Consider the following 19,091-nt stretch of genomic DNA (forward strand, 5'->3'; position numbering starts at 1 on the left):
CCTCTCTTTAGCGCCGGCTAACTCCAGCTTTAGCACCGGCTTGCTTCCCTGCCGACTCCTTCTACCCCTTCTTCTGCTGTTACCGCTCCCCGTTTTACCAGTAAAATGTGTGGCATTGGGGGGACACTTATAAAAAGTAAAATGTCCCCCCGTTTCACATCCAAAAATTTACAGTCCGCCCCTTTCACTTTTTTGCCCAATAATGCATTCCCAAAAAACATTAAATCGGATTTTAAACACTCATTAATATTGTAATGCATCATTTCTTCTACTAAACAAATGTTTATTTGGAGTGTTAAAAAATGTGTGATGTTTTAAGTCACCAACCTAAAGTTGGAACTTTAATATTTAGTACGAATAGAAGAACACTAAATGTGAAAAAGTGATCAATCTATAATGTTAGATACACCAAACATTTTATAATATTTTAATTTTAAAATTTAATTATTAAACTTAAATTTAAAAATTTTAATATTTAGTACGAATAGAAGAACACTAAATGTGAAAAAGTGATCAATCTATAATTATAGATACAACCAAACATTTTATAATATTTTAAATAAATCCGATTTAATGTCTTTTGGGGGAATATATATATGTATAAAAAAATGAAAAGGAGGGATTGAAAGTTTTTGGATATAAAATGGAAGAACTGTAAAGTTCAACAACGTAAATCGAGGGGAGGCAGTTCTGAAGTAATGATAAGACAGGTAAAGAATATTATTAAATATTATTTTTATGAGAAGCTTTGTTATATTTATATAATTTTCCAATAAAAAAAAAATATCTTCTTCATACCCATTAAACCACTCAAACGGGAGAGATAATTGTGAAATGGGAAGACTTTTATAAAGAAAAAAAAAAAAAACTCTCTTTCCATCGTACGATGGGCAAAGCAAATAAAAAAAAATTCTATATTTGAATCGACTTTTACACTTAGTCGATTCTAAGCTTGAACCTTGGAGCCCATGATTGGTGGTTCGGGAAACGGTGAATACGATCCCTGCCGGCTATGTAAAGATTTCAAAATTGCTCCGTTTTATATTTAAAAACTTTTAGTTTTTCTCGTTCATTTTTTTGCCTATAAATTTTCTTTCAATAGACATAAAATCGTAAATAAATATTCATATTATAATGAGAGCATGTTTACTCCAAAAGTTAAGTTGGTGAGACACTCCTACGTAGACCAAGATATAAGATTTGTATAAGGATAAGCTATTTTTAAGTTTTAGGCTGGCAATACCAAAGCTAATCTCATTTAACGAACAAACTAAGAATTTGATATTCAGTCCACTGTAAAACTAAGGGTTTAAAATTAAACAACATTAAAGACCGAACTTGAATATTTAACAATATCAGTTCGGAGTGTTAGATTAAATCAATCGATTTAATAACTTTTAATAACTATATTTTCACTACACTTTTATAGATATTTTGATATACTTCGGTCTTATTAAGAACGGTGTACCGTTCAATAGAAAGTAGGGAGAAACTTTCTTGTTTTACTCTTTAAATTATTAATTATTAACTATATTTATATATTAGTGTTATTATTGATATCAAATTATATATTAATTATGTATATTAATTGGATTATAACAGTTATTAGAAAAACCGAAGGTACTAATTATTAACTTTCATTAATTGAAGTAAGAGATGAAATTTGTTTAGTTTTAAAAATTTAATTACGTGTAAATTAAACTGGTAAAAAAAAAGATTCCCACCTTAGAAATTTATTTCAATAGTTATTATAAAAAAAATCAAACCATCAAGTAGATTACTTTTAATTTAATCTTTTAATTTAAGTAGTAAATGAGAAAAGATATAACAGAAAAGAAAAAGTATCTATTGTCAATATTTTTAAATGTTAATATTCGTGTGATATTTATAACCGATCTCATCTCACTTTTTAAACAATCCAAAAACCAGTTATTATAACAAAGAAAAGAACGAAAGGGTTAATCTAATGGAATAAGAGGAAAAGAAAAAAAAAACAGTACGTAAGTATCGCAGGGTCAAAAAATATAAAAATCGGTTAAGTGTAGTAATAGGAAATACCTTTTTCATCTAAATAGACTAGTTTAATTATATAAGTAAACTAATCTCTTATTCTATTAGTTAATTTTTGAATCACATTCAATTGGTTAACCAAAAAAAAAGGAAATACAAAAAGATAATTAAAAATTATGTGTTACGGTGGTTCTAAACTATACAAGTAGATATCTATTAAATAATAATGTATATATATTATATCATGTATAAAAATATATCCGTCTTTTATTAGAGGACATAGTATAAACTATGTGAATCCGGGCAAACCTAACCCATATTTAATTTTAAAAATTTAAACGATTTTATAATGTTTAATAAATAATTTTAAATATATTTAATTTTATAAATTTAAACTATTTTATAATAAATAGGCGGCGTTTCGCGCCCGGGATGTGATCAATACCAACTACTACGCTATTTTTAATTCTACAACATAGTGAAAATGTAGTTGCTACGTAGTTATAAATTAGTTGATTCAACCCAACACTTTGAACTAATATTATTAAAATTTTAAATCTCGGTTTTTAATGTTGTTGTTTTTTTAAAATCCCGATTTCACAGTGGATCGAGTATCAAACTCCTGTTTTGTAAGTTAAATAGGTAACAATACTAAAAACAAGTAATAGATCTAATTTTAATTATTGAGACTAGAGATTATTTCTTAGACTAGAAAATAAAAACCCTTCAGCAAGATAAAACTAACAAGTAAAATATAGACAACTATCCGAGATAATATTAAAACTTTTTAATTCTTTTAGATGAAAATCATAAAATTAATTTACGAGAACTAGTAAAATTGTTATACATTACAGCTAAGTTTTCGAGATAGTATTTTTTATTCAACTATCATGCTTCCCGACGTATAAGTATTCCTATACCATCGGGAAGAACAACCAAATTTACCCGTTCGTAAGACGGTATGCCGCCATCCGATTTAATCCGGCTCAATGTAAACTTTACTGCTCTGCAGCTCATCCTGGTTCGATACAAGCTTCACCACCCTCCGATCAACCCGGCTCAGTGTTAACTCTGTGCACCCGTGATAGAGGTATGTGAATATTTACTTAATCAACATAAAAAAATTGTTGAACTCGAAAACCTTATTTACCAATTGCAGTCGATCGCTAGGGTTAACCATGATTTCTATTTCCGGTGCCCAAGTTAAAGACGTATGACGTTTAAACATACCCGCCAACCCTAACCACCGTATTTCCCCAGTTGTAAGACAAGACAACACCTTTTGGTTCAATCCGGTTCAGTGCAAACTTTACCACCCTCGGACTAAATCGACTCAGTGTTAGTTCTGTACACCTCGACATACGAGTCAATCTGAACTAATTCTAATAAATTTTATAGAATTTTTATTTTAAGCGATACAAACTATAATAAATGAATATCACTAGCTATCATAAATTATATTACATCTCGTATACTTCTTAAATCTTTAGTTTAAAATATTGAAAATTTTAAATACTATCTCAGTCAGTTCAATCATATTTTATTTGTCAGTTTTAGCTTGCTGAAAGATTTTTATTTCTTAGCTTAACAAGTTAAGTTCTACTTTCAATAATTAGAACTAGATCTATTACTTATCTTAAAACATGTTTTTTAAATTGACTAAGGTTAACAAGATATGACAATTTAATCTTTTGCAGGATATGGCCGTTAATTTTAACAGTTAAAACTTCGTAAAACTAACATTCTACCTACTATAGTTTTTAAATACTTTAAGTTAAAAGTTTTATAAATTTACGAGATTTAATTTATATTGTGATATTTAACAGCTAAGCCTTCGAGTTTATAGCTTGTACCGAATACTCATGATTCCACTAGCAACATTGTGGTGTTAGCAGGCTGTAGTATGCTTTTATACTAACTCTACCTTTTATATTCTCTAGTACCTGAGATTAGATAATGATATATATTTTCATCTTGGGAATTACTTGGGATACACTCTTCGACTGTGCACCGAAAGATATACGAATGGTGCACAGTTTGAGTTTATACCTATAAATCAATAAATTTTAATAACCAACGCTTTATTCGTTATTAGACAACGCTTAATAAACTTTACCAATCAACGCTTTTTTTACCAGTTTGAGTTTAAAGCATAACCGTTTATTAATTAATAAATTTTAATAACCAACTCTTTATACATTATTAGACAACGCTTAATAAACTTTACTAACCAACGCTTTTTTAGCCATATCTACTGGTTTCATTTTTGCTTTACTAACCGCCAACGAAACTTTAATAAGAAACGCTTTTTTAAATATTCATCATATCTATATTAAAAATGAAGCATTAAAAAAAAAGAGATGACAGTAAGCATTAAAACAAAAGAGATGACAGTGAGGACGTTAAAAGAACCAAGAATTTACAACTACGAAATTTTGTCTTATATATAAAAAAATAACTCTTCCTTTTATAAATAGAAATAAACTCTTATTTAATGATGAATCAATTATTAAACTTTACTAACCAACTCTTAAAGACCTGTATTTTATAATCATTTTTTACTATCTCCATAAACCCTTATTTAATGATAAATCAAATAATAAACTTTACTAACCGAGTTTTAATGACCTATATTTTTATAATTATTTTTTCTATCTCTGTAAATACCTTTCTCTTTTTTAATTTTTAAGTGCGAAAAGATTTTTTAATTATAGAAATATTACGATAATTTTTAGTGGATATTACTTTCTCTAAAATAAAGTTTCAATAACTTTATAAACTCTTTAAATACCCATAATACAACGCTTTCTTAATCGCCACACCTATAATGTGCATCTTCAGAAATAAACTCTTATTTAATAATGAATCAATTAATAAATTTTACTAACCAACTTTTAAAAAACTGTATTTTTATAATCATTTTTTCCTATCTCCGTAAAAACCTTTCTCCTTTTTTAAATTTTGAGTGTAGTGAGGACATTAAAAGAAGCGAGAATTTATAACTACGAAATTTTATCTTGTATAATAAAGGGATGACAGTGAAGACATTAAAAGTAAAGCATTAAAAAAAGGGAAGACAGTGAGTACATTGAAAAGTAGAAGTACGTTGTTTTAAAAAAAGAAATATAAAAGAATTTTTGGTTGTAGATATATAAAAACTTAGAATTTTCGTTGTCATCCTTGTATTATATACACACGAATAAGATTTAACACAGTTTATACTTTCAAATCAACTAGAGTAATATACGAATTTATAATTATAGTAAACATTAAAAGTATAGTTAAAATCAATAGTAAAATAAAGCGTGTAGTTATACATTTACATTTAACAAAACGTATAGTTAAATATCTATTATCTCGTCCTAACTTAAAACGTAAAATCAACTTATAAATGAAACCAGGTTTAAAAAAAAAAGAGATCGAACACATGAAATTATACATGATATTAATTCTAACTATCATATAAAAAAATAAACAATTTTTTATATTTTAATTAATCTTTTAAAAAAACAATAGTAGTGTATTATTAAAAATAATAAGATATAATAATATAATCGGCACGTAGCGTGCCCACTTTTAGATCATTATTATATATTGACTTGAAATTTTCTTCTCCACCTGCTCCTCTTTTCCTCTTGCACCCTCGCCGCCCTCGATTTCGGCGACAGTAGGAGAAAATCGAGGTGGGCGACAGTAGGAGAAGGGCAAAAAAGGCGAAGGCGAGGCGGCGAAGGATGGCGAAGGGGATGTGGGTAAGGGTGAGGCAGTGGAGGACGGCGAGGCGGCTAGGCGGCGAGGCGGCGAGGCGGCGGCGAGGTGGCGAGCCGGAGGGAGTCGAAGCAACAGGGAGATGGCGGAGGGGTATTTTCGGCATAAAAATATATTTTTTAACGGAACCCTGACGGAACCCTAACGGTAGGGGGTGAAGTGCACATTTTTTATTTTACAAGGGGGCAAAGTGTAGGTTTTTAAATGTCAGGGAGGGAAAGTGAAAAAGCGGGTTATTACAAGAGGGTTTTCTGTAATTTAGCCATATATATATATATAAAATGATAAACAGTAACAGTAGCATGCATGCATGGCACGTTTTATCGTGACAAAATTGCAAATGATAACAAAAATATATAGATCGAGCTCATTTTAAGTAAAATGTTACGTATTTTTTTTAAAAAAGATAGCATACTATTCACTTTATTCATTAAAAAGATGAATTAAGTTACAAATGTAAAGCAACTAAGACCTCGGTGTTGGTTTAAATGGGTCAGCATCCTGCTCTGTGGCGAGAGGTTATTTCGGGCCGAGTCATGTTCGAAATGACGTGAAGCTGGGTGGGCCGAGTCATGTTTGAAGTGACATGAGGCTGGGTAGGCCGAATCACAATTGAGATCCGTGGGCGTTGTATCTAATACGCTTTAAGTGAATTGGTTGCGTATTTCTAACAGCTCGAGCTTTTGGGATTAATAGTTAGTGTCAACGATCCGACACTTGGTTCTGGTGTGCTGACGAACAAAAAAAAAGAAATAAACAAAACAAAACCTCTACCAATTACGGTAGTCCCGATTTGCGGAGAGAGCTCACTCCTATAGGTTCATCAACTGTTGAATCTTGTGAACTGCTAGCAGAGGGTCAAATTGGGCTTTTATAAAGATCACACCGTTCCTAACATCCCAAGTGACCCACCAATAGGCTATTAGACTATATACTTAGCCTAGTGCTCATTTATTGCATTCTTTTCCTAACCATCCACCTATTCCAGACCAAATTACTTTATCTCCCAAATCCCTAGACTGGACACCGTCCAAGGCCATTGCTACTAAAAGTCTAATAAAAACACATCGTGTGAATATATGATCCATAGTTTCTTATTCAACCTCACACAACACACAGGTTGTGTTTCTGGTCCATCTTTTCTTTTGTAGATTATAGACTGTATGGGGTCTTTATTGAGAACGAGTCAGCAAAACACTTTCACTTTTAAGAGTATTCTAAGTCTCCAGACCTTGCTAGCTCGGATGTCCCTCGTGCCCCTATCACTCAGTACCGAATAGGCCGACTTCACTGTGAATATTCCATCCGGGCTCCAACACCAAAGCACACTGTCTAGTCTCTATTCCGGTCTGAATTTGAAGATTCTCTCCCTAAGAGCTGAAAAACTAGGACACAATCAAGCTAAACTAAATCCTCAAATCTCCGCGTCAAGCCGCATAACCTTAAGGAAAAGGGCCCTCCAGACTTCCCTAGTAAGACTCCGGATGCTGCTTATTCGTATATATATGCCGAAGATGCTTACTTGTGCCACAAATCAATCGGTCCATGGGTCTCGAGACCCTGGTTGTCTCATCTCTATAGCCTAATTCATTTATTCAATGAATGAAGCAGATAGCGTGCTACCTATTCTCAAAAAAAAAAAGAAAAAAAGAAAAAAAAAGAGATCCATGGGATGCAGCGCCAAAGAAAGATGAAGGATGTACTGATATCAAATCCAACCGTCACTCGCCACACATATCACTAATTTCAAATTTTTGCAACTCGTCGTAGAGAACACCTCGGGGAATGATAATTGCAAAGTGATTATCCCACACCAATGGTCCAACAAGAAAATAAAAAATACTCCCATTGCTAAACTTATAGTATTCTCCTCATTTGAAGATTTTGTTCTAACTTAGTAGGTTTTTAATATTATGTATTATGCCACCTTTTGTAGGTTTTTAATGTGCTAGCTATAAATTATGTGATTTGTAGCTTGAATAAAGAGTTTTTTTTTTTTTTTTTTGNATATACATGCTAAGAAAAGAAAATGATAAACAGTTAACAGTAGCATGCATGCATGGCACGTTTTATCGTGACAAAATTGCAAATGATAACAAAAATATATAGATCGAGTTCATTTTAAGTAAAATGTTATGTATTTTTTTAGAAAAAGATAGCATACTATCCACTTTATTCATTAAAAAGATGAATTAAGCTACAAATGTAAAGCAACTGAGACCTCGATGTTGGTTTAAATGGGTCAGCATTCTGCCCTGTGTTGAGAGGTTATTTTGGGCCGAGTCATGTTCGAAATGGCGTGAAGCTGGGTAAGCCGAGTCATGTTCGAAGTGGCATGAGGCTGGATGGGCCGAATCACAATTGAGATCCGTGGGCGTTGTATCTAATACGCTTTAAGTGAATTGGTTGCGTATTTCTAACTGCTCGAGCTTTTGGATTAATGGTTAATGCCAATGATCCGACACTTGGTTCTGGTGTGCTGACGAACAAAAAAAAGAAATAAACAAAACAAAACCTCTACCAATTACGGTAGTCCCGATTTGCGGAGAGAACTCACTCCCATAGGTTCATCAATTGTTGAATCTTGTGAACTGCTAGCAGAGGGTCAAATTGGACTTTTATAAAGATTGAACCGTTCCTACTTCCTAACATCCCAAGTGACCCACCAACAAGCTATTAGACCAGTTAGCCTAGTGCTCATTGACGGCATTCTTTTCCTACAAACCAAATTTACTTTATCTCCCAAATCCTTAGACTGGACACCGTCCAAGGCCATTGCTACTAAAAAGTCTAATAAAAACACATCATGTGAATATATGATCCATAGTTTCCTATTCAACCTCACACAACACACAGGTTGTGTTTCTGGTCCATCTTTTCTTTCGTAGATTATATACTGTAAGAGGTCTTTTATTGAAAACGAGCCAGTAAAACACTTTCACTTTTAAGAGTATTCTAAATCTCCAGACCTTGCTAGCTCGGGTGTCCCTTGTGCCCCTATCACTCAGTACCGAATAGGCCGACTTCACCGTGAATATTCCATCCGGGGTCCAACACCAAAGCACACTGTCTAGTTTCTATTCCGGTCTGAATTTGAAGATTCTCTCCCTAAGAGCTGAAAAACTAGGACACAATCAAGCTAAACTAAATCCTCAAATCTCCGCGTCAAGCAGCACAACCTTAAGAAAGAGGGCCCTCCAGACTTCCCTAGAAAGACTCCGGATGCTGCTTATTCGTATATATATGCCGAAGATGCTTATTTGTGCCACAAATCAATTGGTCCATGGGTCTCGAGATCCTGGTTGTCTCATCTCTGTAGCCTAATTCATTTATTCAATGAATGAAACAGGTAGCGTGCTATCTATTCTCAAAAAAAAAAAAAAAAAAAAAAAAAGATCCATGGGATGCAGCGCCAAAGAAAGATGAAGGATGTTCTGATATCAAATCCAACCGTCACTCACCACACATATCACTAATTTCAAATTTTTGCAACTCGTCGTAGAGTACACCTCGGGGAATGATAATTGCAAAGTGATTTTCCCACACCAATGGTCCAACAAAAAAATAAAAAATACTCCCATTGCTCAACTTATAGTATTCTCCTTATTTGAAGATTTTGTTATAACTTAGTAGGTTTTTAATATTATGTATTATGCCACCTTTTGTAGGTTTTTAATGTGCTAGCTATAAATTATGTGATTTGTTGCTATTTTTTTTTTTTTGGAGAAATAGGTAGCACGCTACCCGCTTCATTTATTTCATTTAGAAATAAACTTAGTTGGAAATGTGAATCAACTAAGATTCGAACTTGGATCTCAGGTACCAACCACCAAACCCTTTGCCACTTCCTTTAGGGACGGTCGGTGTGATTTGTAGCTGTTGTCGAGTAAATTTCCAGGAATATATATAATGAACAGTTTAGCTACAAAGCAAGTTCCTCACTGTGTACGATCGAGCCCATCTAAGAAAATCAAACGCCCAATTAGACCACAATATACAAACATTGCTCACAACGCTAGGAGCCCATCATGGCCTAATTAAAGTAATTAGCCCGGTCCAATTTCAATTAAGCATTTTGATTAGCTAGATAAAGTCTTGGGCTTAGAACTACATGTGTCATTTAATTTCAAGTTGGGCTGGTTTGCTAAGTAGGATTGCCCTGATTTGAGGTAAGNGTTTTTTTTTTTTTGAGAAATAAGTAGCACGCTACCCGCTTCATTTATTTCATTTAGAAATAAACTTAGTTGGAAATGTGAATCAACTAGGATTCGAACTTTGATCTCGGGTACCAACTACCAAACCCTTTGCCACTTCCTCTAGGGACGGTCAGTGTGATTTGTAGCTGTTGTCGAGTAAATTTTCAGGAATATATATAATGAACAGTTTTAGCTACAAAGCAAGTTCCTCACTGTGTATGATCGAGCCCATCTAAGAAAATCAAACGCGAAGTAGTTGGGCCCAATTAGACCACAATATACAAACATTGCTCACAACGCTAGGAGCCCATCATGGCCTAATTAATGTAATTAGCCCGGTCCAATTTCAATTAAGCATTTTGATTAGCTAGATAAAGTCTTGGGCTTAGAACTATGTGTCATTTAATTTCAAGTTGGGTTGGTTTGCTAAGTAGGATTGCCCTGATTTGAGGTAAGAGAAATTAATGCTAATTGTACAATCAAAACTTGGGCATAAATTTAAGTCTTATATTAGATTCATCCAAAGACTTGGACAATATTTTAAAACTTTTAGTATTAAAAAAATCAGTGTGTGATAATTTTTTTTTTTTTTTGTTTTCAAGAGAAAGGTAGTACGACATCTATTTCGTTTATTTTTTTAGAAATAAACCTAACTAGAAATTATTTTTTAAAAAATAAATTTAACTGGAAATGTAAAATAATTAAGACTTAAAACTTGAGATCTTGGGTTGCACTAGGGATATATAATTGGTAGTTTGTGATAAGATTGGTGTAGAAAAATAAATTTTTGGATAAAGAGAGTGTACGATTTATGCTTACTTTTGAAACCCTTTTTGACCATTAAAACTGAGGTAATTAATGCAAGTTTTGATCTAGTCAAACTTCATCCGGAGCTTCTTAATGAGGAGAGTAGCAGTAAACCACTAACCATGAGGCCGCATTTAATTTACTGTTGAGGATTGCATAGATAAGGTAAGTTCTGATTCTGATCGTTTTGACAAAACAAAATTCCATCGGGAACTTCTTAGTTAATGAGGAGACCAACAATAAACCACTAACCATGATATCACATTTAATTTACCTTGAGAGGCGCATAGTTAAATAATAGTCTAATACTTGAGATCGATGACATTTCATTTACTTTGAGATTCGCGTAAATTGAAATCTAAATTGACAAGCAAAATTTTAGTGGGTGTTTATTAATTTTTTCTATCGAATATATAAAATTGAGCTCCTACACTTTTAAAAGTATTAAGTCATTAGTGTTTATAGGTTTTCGGCTTTAAATTAAAAAATGTGCGGTTAAAATGATAGTGGTTTTCTAGAGTTGAGTGGGTGGTTGGTTATATAGTATAATCTAACGAATAGAAACGATAAAACAGGTAAATCTAATAGCAGAAAACTTATAAGCACCAAGTGCTTGTTACAAGTAATTATTTCCTACTGTCTACATACAGTTTTTCTTTTTTCCAAAGAAAATTAAACCTTACTAAAATACAAACAAAACTAGCAAGTAGCTAGGTCAACGCATGAATTGGAATGTTAATGGTGAGACAAATACATGGAATGGGGATTGAAGTGGGCAGTGAAGTTGACTATACGTAGTTTTTCTAAACACTATTCAGTGAACAGTCAAATTTTTAATTATAACGACAAAGTCAAGCAAATCTGATTTTATAAAACCAAACACTACCTTAGGTATTGATAGAGAGTCATATTATATCCCAATCACTTAGTTAGAAAAATAAATGGTCAAAATTTAAATAGTATATTAAAGTATTGCTCATTGGTTGATTTCGGAATAAACAGTTCTTATTTATTTCTAATACAAGTATAACTCTCAAGATGAATAATTACTTGTAGCAAGCGGAGTTAGCTAAGGGCTTGGTAGTTACTACGGTTCCAAATATATTAATTAATTAGATATTTAGTTAATAAATAAATAGATTAGTCAAAATATTAATTAGCTAATTAATTATCAATATGAATACTACTTAGGGCGTGTTTGGTTTGAAGTCGGAGTCGGAATCGGAATCGGAATCCAAATAAGCTAGAATCGGAATCGGAATGACTCATTATCTAATTCTGTTTGGTTCATCACCTGAATCCGAATGGGAATAAATCATTCTCATTGTCGGTGTTTGGTTCATGTGGATATAAAAAACGCAATCAAATTAATATACTAACATTATCTTTATAATATATTAATTTAAATTCAAATTAAAAATTAAATATTAAAAATTTACATCAAAATTTTGAAANATTCATAAATTTAATTTAAGTTGAAATAAAATTTGAATAAAACTTTATATAAATTAAAATTTAATTTAAATTCAAATTTATAAGTTATATTCGAAATACTTGATTAAATTTTAATTTTTAATTTAAGTTTAAATTAAAATTTAAAATTATATATTTAATTTTTAAATTGTAACTCATATTTTAATTAAAAAAGTTGAAAAAATAAATTTAATCCGAATAAATATCCATTCTGTCCGAATTCAGCTTTCAATCCGACCTCCTAGGCCGGATTGAAAAAAGAGGTGATCAGGGGGATTCCCATTCCACTCGGGAATCGAAATCGGAATGGGACTCCCGCGTACCAAACACCCACAAATAGATTTATTCATTCCGATTCCGATTCCAGGGGGAAAAAGAAGCGAACTAAACAAGCCCTAAATGCACATAAAATAATTAATTATTTAATTAGCTAGTAAATTATGAATAAAATTTATTGCTCAACTAGTTAATTAAATATTTATTGATTTAATAATCTAAGTGATTAGTTAGTTAGCTAATTAGTAAATAAATTATTATGTGATTCATTGGTTAACAATATTTAATAAATTTCAACGACATAATTAACAATTTTAGTTGGGAAATAACAGTTGTAAATACTAGTTTCACTTACAAGGGTGGAACCAGAAAATAACCCATTAAGAGAGAAACAAAAACTTTCATGGCGATTGGATGAATAAGGAGAAAGAATAAGTTAAAGGTCTTTATTCCTTCCTTATTTCCCAATCAAACAGTACTTTTGAAATTTACTCCTCTCCTTATGGTCAAAAAAAAAAAAAAAGAAGCAATAAAATATAATTTAAGACTGTAGAGGTAGGGCCTGGAACTTGCATAGTTGCATGATAAAGTTATGATGTGGTGTGTAGAAAGAGACTTTTCATTTATGCCAAGGCTCTGACCCTGGCAATTATGTAGCAATCCCCTAATAAGGAACAGTAACGACACCCACTTAATCATAATTTTTCTTTTTCGATCCATTAAACAAATTAAATATTTTGTGTTTTTTAAATATTGTCGCTGTTAAGCTCAAAAGCCGCCCGAAAATGTAGATCAACCACCTATTTAATTTACTCCACACATTAACATCAAATTCCAGAGAGAATGAGAGAGAGATGTTTAAATACATAGATTGAGACCATCTACTGTTTGCATTGTGACTTGTGTGCTGTGGAGCTTATTCGAGAGGAGGGGCTGGGGCCCAAAGAAAGGGATATATTTACCATAAACACATGAAAACTAAAAGAGGCCAAAATTAAAGGGGGATTGCATAGCTATAAAACGTAATAAAGCCCAAGGAAAGAGATTGAGTCATAAATAATTATATAGTGCTCACAATTCCCACTTAATTTGAAACTCCCTAATTGCCGTGATGTGGACTTATGTCATGTTTGGTTTACTAGTTAAATTGAAATAAATGAAATACAGTAGGGTACGTTATATTGAAATGCAAACTACAATGATGAATTACTCAAAATTATTTAATTCATTATTAGAATGAAAATTGAAATGGACAATAAACGTATTTAAAACTTAATTAGAATAACTAGAACTTTGAAAGAGAGGTTTTGCTTGCATGCATGGTTAATTAAGAGAGAGGAAAGTGATAAAGGAAGAAAAGAGGGAGTTTTGAGTAGTTTACTCTAAAATGAGCCAATATGAAATTTAAAATCGAATTGGGCTATAATTAAATGCATGAATTGGGTTATTTCAGAGTTTAAATCGAAATTAGTGACTCTCATTTTTATTTCAGAGTTTAAAATAGGTAAATCAAAGAACTTAAATTAAATAAAAAATAATTAAAAAATTAACTACGAATTGGACGAAATTTGAATTTAGTTTTGTTTACCTAATATTTTAATTTCAGTCCAATATTGATTCAGTTAGAAACTTACAATAAATCCAGAGATTCGGTCCGAATTAAATGTGCATGATTTTCCCGATTTGGCCCGGAATAATTGGATGGTCCCGTTTGGCGCTCAGTTTTGGGACTCGGCGGGAATTATTCGTATTTGCACTCGGAGACAAGATACACAATCACCACATCATCAGGAATCATGAAGGCACAATCAATCAACTCTCCTTAGCTTAGCCGAGCTTAGCTTTCTTAGTTTCTGCAATTACTAGTATCTTCGTAGGAAAATTGCGAGAGTACCGGTAATTTTATTGTTTGGCCGAGGTAAAGTCTGTTTCATCTTCGTCGAGATCATCTTGCTTTTCGATGTCATCTTCAGCCTTCGTCTTCACCAAAATCCGAAGCTCTCTTCGTCCTCAACAGGCAAAAACCTCTCACTTTCTGGTTCCGAAAGCTCCAACACAGACAAGTGGTCGAGCGTCTAGTGCTCGAATCTTCGCTATCAAAGGATCAAAATTCTGAAGACAGCGCATCTACTCGGATTATTCCTGTCCTGACTTAATGTCCGGTCTGAAGATTAATAGACATAAGTCCGAACTTCTATATATGAGCAAATGCGATGACCGGGGAGAGAGGCCCACTGAGGTCATAGGATATAAGCTAGGATCTTTCCCGATCCGCTATCTCGGATTACCTCTCTCGAATAGACTCCTTCGAAAAGAGGATTGGTGGTCCATCATAGAACGTGTTGAGAGACAGATTGAAGGGTAGCAAGCTAAACTCCTTTCTCAAGGTGGCAAGTTAGTCATGGTTAACTCTATGTCTCGAATTTGCCCCTTTATTTCTTTTTGGTTTTTCAAGCACCCAAATGGGCTTTGCGTCGCATCGACACTCTATGGAGGGCCTTTTTTTGGAAAGGGCGGACTCATGTCTCTAAGGGCCATTGTTTGGTGAGCTGGAAGTCTATGTGTAGAAGTAGAAAGGAGGAAGGATTAGGAGTTTTGGACTTGGAAAATTTAAACTTAGCCCTACTAGCGAAATGATGGTGGAGGTATCTCGCGTATAAAACCCTTCAGTGGGTTTTCCTTTTTGATGGCATTTACTACGTCCAACAGAGATCGCTCGGGAAAGGCTTCTCGTTCAGACCTTACTCTCAGTGGCGGCGGAATGTCCTAGCGAATAGGGCCCTCTTTAAGTGTGGAATTTTGTACTCGATAGGGGACAGACGTAGACTGAGGTTTTAGTTGGACATCTAGGTCGGATGGTCCTCCCGGACTAGTTACCCCAACTTCTCTGATGTTGTACAGAGTTTAAGTTGTAGGGTGAGAGATTGTTATACAGACGCACAGATAGAAGTGGCGTAACATTCTGGCAGGGTTTGATCCTAGCTCTCAACCCGATAGGGATTCGATCTCGAAGCTGAAGGAGTCGCTGTTGACCGTGGTGTTAACTGACAGTCCCTATATAGTCAGATGGAGATGGACCTACTCCGAAGTATTCTCGGTTAACTCGCTTTACTAATTCTTGTAAGATGGAGGGGCCAAAGACAACAGTTTCACTCCGCCGTGGAAGATTAGAATCCCACTGAAAGACAAAAATTTTGTATGGCTTGTTTTGAAGAGAAAGGTACTAATAGTGGATAATCTGTTGGAAAGGGCTAGCACAGTGAGCATTAATATGTCTTGTGTATGGTGGAGTCTGAGACGGTAGACCACCTCTTCGTCGAGTGCAAGATTACAAGATCCCTCCTGGGCTGCCAACTATTCAATAAAAAATTTTTACTCAATTTCTGCCAGTGAGTGGGTTGTGGGGGTCTAGTAGACTTAAAGGCGGCGCCTTAGGGGGTAAGGAGCTTATAACTATTACCTCCTTATGATGGACTATTTGGTTGGAGTGAAATAAGAGAATCTTTGAGCAAAAGAAATACAACTTGAGCCAATTGTTGGCGCAGTCATGCGACTTTAGAAATCTGTGAAAGATTTATTGTGTTTCACAGTAAATTGATTTTTTTTTTTTCAATTCAAGGCCTGGCTGCCTCAATATATTACTTAATTCAACTTCTTTATGAATGAAGCGGTAACATACTATCTTTTCTAAAAAAAAAAAATTGTGCTACATGTCATACATATTTTTCTTATTTCTGAAAGTACAATTGTAAAAAAATTGAATCTTTACCTTCAACATGTATTTTTTGCCTTTATATAAATCACAAATATGAAACATGTGATGGAAAAGCATGATCCGATACCAAGAAGTGTTTGTTTGTGGAGTAACCTATGAGCTAGATGATGAAAAGAAATATCAGAATGTGGACCGACATCTGGATAGGGAAAATCCCCCTCCGTACCCTTTTTTCGGACATCTTTCGGAACATCAGAAACAAGCAGGCCCGAGTATTTCAGTGCTGGAACCAGGACGGATGGAAATAGCATTTTATTTGCCGCGGCTTCTTGACGTCACAATCCATCGAAAGTCGCAGACAGCTAACGTGGCTTAAAGATATGCTCCGAGGCCACCGCGGCACCGCCCCTGCGACAACCGGGACTCAATAAAATGGCGGTGGACCTCCAATCAATTATTCACTGTCAAATCCCTTTACCAGTTCATATCAGATGCGGGACAACGAGTCCTGATGAAACAGCACATTTGGAAATTGAAAATTCCACTCAAAATCAAAATCTTCATTTGATTGCTAGTTCGGAAGAGATTACTCACTGCTGATAGACTGCTCAATCGAGGAATATTGGTAGACCAAAATTGTGTTTTCTGTGCGGTACTCACGGAAAGCTGCGACCATCTTTTTAGTAACTGCGTCTATGTACGATACCTGCTCCTCGGTGTGGAAGGACTGGATGCATCTGACGATAGCATGGGTGACGTCCGAAGTCTGTGGGCTGGAATTTGCGACATCTCGGTTAGCTCGTCGAGAACACAAGGCTTGACCCTTTTGGCCGTAATTTGGTGGGTGGTCTGGACAGATAGAAACAAAGCCATTTTCCAAGGAACCACGCACAACGCTACCCAGTCTCTAGAACATGTAAAACTTCTGAATAACACTTGGAACACACTGCTGTGATGTGCCGCTTGGCCTTCTTTCTTTCTCTCCTTTCTCACCTTACGCCTTCTTATTTGCTTTTCACTTTCACTTTTATCTCTTTTGCCTGTTTCTAGGAGGCCTTAGCTGATTCCATATTGTACGCTCAGTTCATTTTATTTAATGAAGGAAGCAGGTAGCTTGCTATCTATTTCTCAAAAAAAAAAAAAAATTATGAAACATGTAGTTAGAGAATATTTCTATAAACATATATTCAATACCCTATTAACAGGAACGTCTTGATTTCCCATTGTCTTGTATTTTGTCTTTTTCTTGGATCATTATCCTTCATTTAAAATTACTGATTGGCAATTATGTAACAAACTATATTCAAATAAAAAAAAAAGTTAACGAAACTAGATTTAAGATTTTCATGTGAAATAAACTTTTATCTCAAAAATTTTAAACTCCTAGAGACTACAGCTGCTTTATATCCGACATTATCTCTCATCTTTGTTTCAGTCAAAGATTAGATTTTTTTTTTTTTATCAACTCAAGATCGTGAACCTAAATCAAACTGATTAAAATTTAGAGCCTGTAAAAATCTAAGCCAGTAATATTCTTCCAAGGGATGGAAACTAGAGATAGATTCGAGAATGATGGAACGATTGAATATTGCTGCGAAATAAGCCTAACAATTGAGAAATCGAACCAGTCCAAAATAATGCATGTGTCAACTTTTTTGTTTTTTTTTTTTCGTTTTTTTTTTCATGCATTTTGGTACTTGAATAAGGCCACGTTGCATAGGATTTTCCTTCCTTTTTCTCAAAAAAAAAGAAAAGAAAAATCTCCCTCATACTATTANAATTGAATCTTTACCTTCAACATGTATTTTTTGCCTTTATATAAATCACAAATATGAAACATGTGATGGAAAAGCATGATCCGATACCGAGAAGTGTTTGTTTGTGGAGTAACCTATGAGCTAGGTGATGAAAAGAAATATCAGGATGTGGACCGACATCTGGATAGGGAAAATCCCCCTCCGTACCCTTTTTTCGGACATCTTTCGGAACATCAGAAACAAGGAGGCCCGAGTATTCAGTGCTGGGACCAGGACGGATGGAAATAGCGCTTTATCTGCCGCGGCTTCTTGACGTCACAATCCATCGAAAGCCGCAGACAGCTGACGTGGCTTAAAGATATGCTCCGAGGCCACTGCCCCTGCGACAGCCCGGACTCAATAAAATGGCGGTGGACCTCCAATCAATTATTCACTGTCAAATCCCTTTACCAGTTCATATCAGATGCGGGACAATGAGTCCTGATGAAACAACACATTTGGAAATTGAAAATTCCATTCAAAATCAAAATCTTCATTTGGTTGCTAGTTCGGAAGAGATTACTCACTGCTGATAGATTGCTCAATCGAGGAATGTTGGTAGACCAAAATTGTGTTTTCTGTGCGGTACTCACGGAAAGCTGCGACCATCTTTTCAGTAACCGCGTCTATGTACGATACCTGCTCCTCGGTGTGGAAGGACTGGATGCATGCGACGATAGCACGGGTGTCGTCCGAAGTATGTGGGCCGGAATTTGCGACATCTCGGTTGGCTCGTCGAGAACACAAGGCTTGACCCTTCTGGCCGTGATTTGGTGGGTGGTCTGGACAGATAGAAACAAAGCCATTTTCCAAGGAACCACGCACAACGCTACCCAGTCTCTAGAACATGTAAAACTTCTGAATAACACTTGGAACACACTGCTGTCATGTGCCGCTTGGCCTTCTTTCTTTCTCTCCCTTCTCACCTTACCCCTTCTTATTTGCTTTTCACTTTCACTTTTACCTATTCTGCCTGTTTCTAGGAGGCCTTAGCTGCTTTCTTATTGTACGCTCAGTTCATTTTATTTAATGAAGGAAGCAGGTAGCTAG

The sequence above is a fragment of the Ananas comosus genome, linkage group 10, assembly GCF_001540865.1.
Source record: "Ananas comosus cultivar F153 linkage group 10, ASM154086v1, whole genome shotgun sequence".
Classification (NCBI taxonomy): Eukaryota; Viridiplantae; Streptophyta; class Magnoliopsida; order Poales; family Bromeliaceae; genus Ananas; species Ananas comosus.